Below are 7,151 nucleotides of genomic sequence, written 5' to 3' on the forward strand. Positions count from 1 at the left end.
TGTCCCTTTGCAGCACAAGGCCTCCGTGTCCTCCAGCGGTCCCCTCCTCTAACCCCTCTTGGCTTCTTGGTTTCCCGCCCCCTCACCTAGGTGGCCTCCTGTCCCCACCTCCCTCCACGTTGCTCCAACCTTGACCCATCTGCAGAGGCGCTTCTCCCACCAAAAGCTTGCATTGTGTTTCTGTTCTGACCTTGCTCTCAAGAACCTGCCATGGCTCCCCATTACTTCTAAGAATCGACTCAGAAATCCCCATGGGGGCACCTGGGTGGCTCAGATGGTTAAGCGTCTGCCTTCAGCTCAGGTCATGATCCCAGGGTCCTGGAATCGAGCCCCGCATCGGACTCCGGGCTCAGCGAGGAGCCTGCTTCTCCCTCTGCCTCTCTCCCTGCTCATGCTTTCTCTCTCATCTCTCTCTCTCTATCTCTATCTCTGTGTCTCAAATGAATCATTAAAAAAAAATCTTAAAAAAAAAAAAAAAGAAATCCCCAGCCAGGCGCAAAATGCCTCTCAAGCATCCGGCTCTTCTCGCCTGTGGTATCTGATCTCCCCTTCCTCCCCTCACAGACCCGCAGCTCCAGATGGCGGATCGGCCATCCCCTCCTCTGAGAAACCTTCTCAGTGGCTCTCTCCATGCGACAGGCCAAATGACGGCTCCCCAGAGAAGTCCTAACCCCTGGAACCAGCAAATATACATTGCTCCATGACAAAGGGAAATTAAGGTTGCTCATCAGCTGACTTTAAAATAGGGAGACTATCCTGGATTATGGGGGGGGGGGGCCCAGCGTACTCACAGGGAAGAAGGAGGCCAAAAAGGTCTTGAATGCTCTGCTGGTTCTTCAGACAGGAGGGGCCGGGAGCCCAGGAAGGCAGGAGGCTGCAAAGGGCAGGAAAACAGACTGTCCTCAGAGCCTCGGAGGGAACACGGGGCCAGCCCTGCCCCACAACATCCGCAGGAGACTTGTGATCGCAGAATCGTACGCCCATAAATGTGTATTGCTGAAGCCACTAAGTGAGTGGTGATATGTTACGGCAGTCATAGGAAAGTAACACTCCCAGACAGAGAAAACCACTCCAGGGGCCAAAATCACCCGGGTCCTGGGCCCTTCCGTGAGCCTGAACGTCCTCCCCCCACAACAAAAGTAGAAGCCAGCCTCACAGGCTTGTCATGGGGGCCGAGGGACGCTGGTCACAGTGTGAGTCCCCTGCCTCTCGCCACCAGGGAGGGAGCATGATCATCAGTCTGAACACTGATAGTCCTCTTCCCACGTTTCATCTTCTCCAGATGAAATATTCCAACTGCCATCTGGATTCCGCGTGTTCCTAATCATTTCATAAGTAGGGTCCGGCTCCACACACAAGTAGTCAGCAGCATCCCGGGGATGGGGCTGTCTTCATCACGGCCCTTTAAAAAAAAGCATTCTTAAAAAAATAAAAATTAAAAAAATTAAAAAATATTTAAAAAGCATTCTTTTCATTGGCCACAATAGTGACGGTTATCCCAGGAGCTGGGAGGCTGCCCGATTCATGAATCGCTTGGTAAAGCCAATTGGACCTTCGAATTAAGAAAAAAATGGCTCTGATTATTCCAGAGCCCCAGTGGTTCTCCAGCAGGGTTGATTTTGTCCCCAAGGGACATCTGTCAAGATCTGGGGACATTTTTGGTTATCGTAACTGGAAGGAGCTACTGGCCCCTAGCGGGTAGAGGCCAGGGATGCTGCCGAACGCGCTACCATGCACGGGATGGCAGCCCCACGACAGAGAATTATCCCACCTCAAATGCCAGTAGGGCTGAGCCTGAGAAAGCCCGTCACTCAGATGCTCCCCACGTCCTAGGCCAGTTCTAGATATTTAGTATCAGGAGCTCTCAACCTTGCAATGACTTTGCAAGGTAACATTAACATCCAGAAGACAAAATCCAGGCTCAGAAAGGTTAGGGAACTTGTCCTAAATCACACAGCTTGAAAGGCCTTGCCAGGACTCCTCATGAGACTCCCCTGGGTGCTCTCAGAGCCAGGGAGGGCCCTTCTGATGTGTCTGCCTCCCGCAGATTATGGGGGGAGGCTATGTGGGGGCACGCGCCACTGGGTTCAGCACCTACAGGAACCTAAGGGAACCCCTTGCAGATGAAGGCCCTGGCACCAGGCTTTCCCCATCAGATCAGAGCTCACACCTTGCCACTTTAAAGTGGTGCCCTCCACTTTAAGGACAAAAATATTGCATAGAAAAGTTTGGCTTTTCGAAGATATCACCAAAAAAGCACTCCGTATTTTATAAAGGCTGTCATTCAGCTAGGGGGTTCGTCAGTGAGTCAAGTTTTACTGAGCTCCATGTCCCAGTCTCTGAACATGCTTTCACGGCCCTTTGGACTCTGTGGTCCACCCCCTCGAGGAGGCAGATACCAGCACACACGATGCTTGCAAGTGTGGGCTCTGCAGTCAGACGACCTGAGCTTGAAACTCGGCCCTCCTAACCCACTCGTTGTGAGTCCTGGGCAATGTAACCTCCTAGGGCCTCAGATCCCTCTGCCATGCAATGGGGGCCATCACGGTCTCCCCTTGGGGTCATTGTGAGTTAGATTTGTGCAGTGCCTGATGCATATAAAGGCCATAAATGTTAGCTCCAGCCTCATGACCTGTGACCAGGAGCAGGGACCAGTCAGCACGGACGTGGGACCCTCCTCACCTTCCCCCACCCACCCCGGGTTCCCTGAGGGTCCAGTCAGCTTCCCTGCCCTCCCTGGTATGAGAAGAATCATGAAGGAGAAACTCATTTGGATCAACGTGTTAAAATCCAAGCGGGGGGCGCCTGGGTGGCTCAGTTGGTTAAGCGACTGCCTTCGGCTCAGGTCATGATCCTGGAGTCCCTGGATCGAGTCCCGCATCGGGCTCCCTGCTCGGCAGGGAGTCTGCTTCGTCCTCTGACCCTATCCCCTCTCATGTGTTCTCTCTCTCTCATTCTCTCTCTCAAATAAATAAATAAAATCTTTAAAAAAAAAAAAAACAAGCGGAGAGACGCTGATGGGTGGTTTGGGCTCAAAGTCTGGGGGAGTTCGGATGGGAGTGGGGAGCGAAGATGGGGAGAAGCAGCTCCAGTTTGTATGGAGAATACTGGGGAATGGGGACTCCTAAATTTTGCTATGAATTAGGAATAAACTTCTCCTTGACCCCAATCCTCCTGCCCACCTTGGGGAAAGGCCAAAGTAAAGACTTAAATTTCCTTTTATTACACTCTGGTGGCTCGTCGGTGATTCTCTGCATGTGTCCCCAAGGCAAGACTGGACCATGTGGAGCACAGCGACCTGTGGGGCACATGATGTTCACCCCACTGTCTAGATGGGGAAACCGAGGTTGAGAGAAGGGATGTGCTCGCCACCCCCAGGTCACAGAACGAGACAAGGGCACCCTGGGAGCTCAATCTTTGGCCTCCTGATTCCAATTCTCCATGCTCCCAAAGGAGTATCTGAACCCCCTTTTCATGTATGGATTGGTCAAAGGGGCCAGTTTCTCTGGCATCTACAATCGGATTTGGGTCACATGGAACCAGCAAGCTTGACACACTTAAGTTTGACATACTTTGCTTAGAACGAGAGCTCCGGGGCCTTGGTTTCCCTCAGCAGAGGGCTTGGGGCTGCCAATGGACACTCTCTCCTAGGAGACCAGAATCCTGGTACAAGGGGTATCACCTAGCCCCCTGCTCCCCGGATCTGCTGGCATGGCCTCGGCATGGTCCTCTCCCTCCCACATCCGAACCCCTGGAATGCGCCGCCGTCAGGAGAGGGCGGCTACCACCCCCGTCCGGAATATGAGAGGGGTGGGCAGATTGCCCACGCTGATAGAAGAACCCAGAGCCTCTGACGGGTGTCTCCTTAGGCACCCAACACCTGCTCATGAATTGTGCACGGTTCCTGGGTCTCACTGTCCCGCGGGCAGCCGCTGTCTGTCCAGCCTCTCTGTGTTGCGTGCCCCAACCTGGTTTCAAAGAAAGAACATCCATTCAAGTGTGACCCGCAGACCCGAGTTCAAGTTACGTCTCTACCATGACTAAGCTCTGCTGCTCTGGCCAAGCTGTTCACCTTCTCTGAGCTCCAAAGGAGGCCCTTCAGGTCCTTGTGAGGACTGAGCGGGTGGGGAAGGGGCCTTGCACAGGCAGTGGAAGAGACCCCTCGGCTCCCGAGGCCCCCCACGCCCTGCTCTAGGCCGAGGCGGTAAAGGGGGTGGGGAGGGAGAGGCTCAGGGGACCCTTTTTTCTTCAGTGATATCTGCTTGTTTAAAGGAGGGGGGTAATGACATTCCCCAGGACACCCTCCAGGTGTAAATATTTACCCATTAAGAGTGGTAGAAAGGCCTGGAGGGAGGTGAGGTCACCCCGGCCACCCCACCCCAACCCCGGACGGTGCAGAGGGAGGCAGGAGAGGCAGTGAAGGAACGCGAACAGGAGGGGAGAAATCACACATAAACATCTGCCGAGAGAGAACGAATCCCCGAGTGGCAGAACCGTTTGAAAACGTCTTATTTGCACAAGAGGGGCCATGCCGGCACCACGGGCCCAGTGGGCGGTGAGAGTTACTCTTTAACACAAACACACAGGACTAAGCACAAACTGGGAGGCGAGTCGGAGGTGGGCTTCTCTCGCAGGCACTTCCTTCTCACCTTCTGCACGACTCAGGGAGGAGGGCGGTGGGGTCCGGACGGGGCGTGGTCAGGCCAGGGGCTCTGCAGGTGCAAAGGCCTGGAGGACTGAGCTGAGGGGCGTCGGAGGGCCAGGGAGAGGGGCCGCGGCGCTGGGCCACCTGTAGCCAAGGGGACTGTGGTGGGGCAGGGGCAGGGTGAGATGTGTCCCCCAAGGGCCCCCGTGAGTCAGACAGGTGCCGGGCTCACCGTGATGGGAGTCCCCGTGGTCCTTCTGCAAGGCTTGAAGCCTGGATTGGGGCCAGAGGGAGGGGCCGAGGGCAGACCCCGGCTCAGCCAGCCCCTCCCGATGGCCCTGCCCCTGAAAGGGGACCCCTGAGAGGGCTCAGACCCAGAGGAAGCCAACAGCCCGATTCCCTGCAAGCAGCCTCGCTCCTTCTCCCTAGAGAGAGATGCTCATTCTTCCATCCCGTTCCGAAACTACTGTTCACCAGTGCCCAGAGCCCTCCTGGCTTCTGCAGGGGGACAAAGGACAGACTGGTTAACAAAAGAGGGGAGTGCAGAGTGACTCAGTGACAAAAAGCGCAGCCCAACATGGAGATGAACGAGGACACAAAAGCTCTGGGCCAGGAGGCTGCCCTGCGTGAAGTTGCTTGGGGCTTAGAAGCCTGGGGACAGTAGATGGGCCTGGAACAATGGGCCCTTCAGTCCCTAAAGCGCGCGGCTTGGCATTGGCAGAACTGCCTGGCAAGGGAGCCGAGTCTGACTTGCTGAAAGTAATCTCCCCACACGGAGACCCACGAGGAAGTTTGACTTAAATATTCAGTTGCCGTGGCAACCTTCTCCACTGGTCCTCCCCATGTCATTCTCCATCGCAGCAAACCTGGCTGGAACTTTTTGCTTCAACTGGAAACTTACGGTTGCCAAGGCAACCCCCTTAAAGCACCCCGAGGATGCAGGTGGGCTGTGGGGGGGGGACCTGTCTCTGGGGGGCCCAAGACGGCTGCCCCCGGCTGCCCGGTGGGCAGAGGAGGGGTCCGGGGCAATGGGGCAGTGAGGTGAATAAGTTTGGGGTAGAATACGGTGGGGAAGGGGGTTCCAGAAAAAAGAGGACAAGGGGCCTCCACGAGGGCACTCATTCATTCCCTCCTTCACCTGTTTGTAAGTCACTCATTCATTCATTCATTCGCTCACCTACACACTCTACCACGCGAGCCTCTGTTCTGTTGTCTGGCTTTTTCGTTTCCCGCAGGCTTGGGTGGATGGAAGGATGGGCAGGACCCTACACACACACACACACACACACACACACACACACACAGCCCACATGGAAAAGCAGGAACAGAAAGAGCACTGGCTTTGCAGTCAGACAGACATGGATGTTCATTCCGATTCCTGACTCTCCTCATTGATCCGTGAGAACGTCGGACTCGAACCAGCTTCGGAAGGTACTGGGAGCAGCAAACAACCAGAGGCCCCATAACACAGGCCTCCTCCTCCCGAGGAGCGAGTGGACACCGGTCACGCCCCGGCTCGGACCCAGCTGCAGCTCCAGTGTGGGGAAGCCGGGGGGCCAGTGCAGAAGCTGGGACTGGGCCAGGCTGGGAAGGTCCTCACCTGCCCCCTCCCCTGAGGTGCCTCCAAGAAGAAAGCGGGGGAAGGAAGGGGAGGGAAGCAGGTGACATTCCAGGAGGCCTCCCTGCCTGGGCTTCTAGGCACCGCATCCCGCATCCCGTATCCCAGCAACCCCGTGAGGCCGTTTTCTTTCCCTCTGTTTGGCAGATTAGGAAACTGAGGCTCAGAGAGGTGGAGTGAGGTCACCCAGAGAGTAAGCAAGTTGATCCAGAATTCACCGGGGGCCGCATTCCTTCCAAAACCCCTCAGAAAATCCTCACCCTGTCCTAGGAGGCGGATTCCATTATCCTGCTGGCTGACGCAGAACTCGGAGCTAAGTGAGGTTAGGCAGCTCGCCTGACCTCACAGAGCTCCTCCGTGCTGCTCCCCAACCCCCTCAGCCCAAACGCCCGGACCTGGGGCCACGGTCTGTGCCCTGCAGTCCACCGCGAAGTCACCCCTGGGAAGGGGGACGGGAGGGGAACCAGCAGAAATCCATTATTTCTGCTCTACCCTCAACCTCCAACATCTGCTTCTCTAGGACCTGGGTGTGGCCACTGGTCAGGGTGCAGGATTGGGGGCGGGGGTGGGGGACCCACTGAGGTCCTGTGGCCACATAGAGGGTGAACAACAGGCTGGGAGACCAGGCAGGCAGCTGGGACAGGACAGCTCCGTTTCCTGCTCCTTCCCTAGAGTCGTCAATACCAGACGCCCCTTAAAAATGTGAGGACTGTAGATGGGGGGAGGGGGGAAGGAGGAGGTGACCCTGGGAGGTGGGGAGTTGTGTCTCCCCTACTTCCAGGGGAGGAGGAAACCGAAGTACATGCAGATCTGAGCCCCCCAGGCCAGACCTGTGGACCCATGTCCGGGGCTCCTCTGGCTGCCGAGGGTCCACTTCTGTTTCTGAGC

The 7,151-nt window shown here is 56.2% G+C and overlaps 1 long non-coding RNA gene across 1 annotated transcript in view; it reads right to left on the reverse strand.

The window, feature by feature from the left end:
• Nucleotides 1-482: 482 nt before the first annotated feature.
• Nucleotides 483-7,151, reverse strand: part of LOC117998749 — a 9,970-nt gene continuing 3,301 nt past the window's right edge. The window contains exon 3 of the long non-coding RNA XR_004676066.1: nucleotides 483-1,402. This is a non-coding gene — a long non-coding RNA (uncharacterized LOC117998749). The remainder of the gene's footprint in view (nucleotides 1,403-7,151) is intronic.

This window comes from Mirounga leonina, unplaced genomic scaffold (genome assembly GCF_011800145.1).
Source record: "Mirounga leonina isolate KUSES-001 unplaced genomic scaffold, KU_Mleo_1.0 Mir_418, whole genome shotgun sequence".
Lineage (NCBI taxonomy): Eukaryota > Metazoa > Chordata > Mammalia > Carnivora > Phocidae > Mirounga > Mirounga leonina.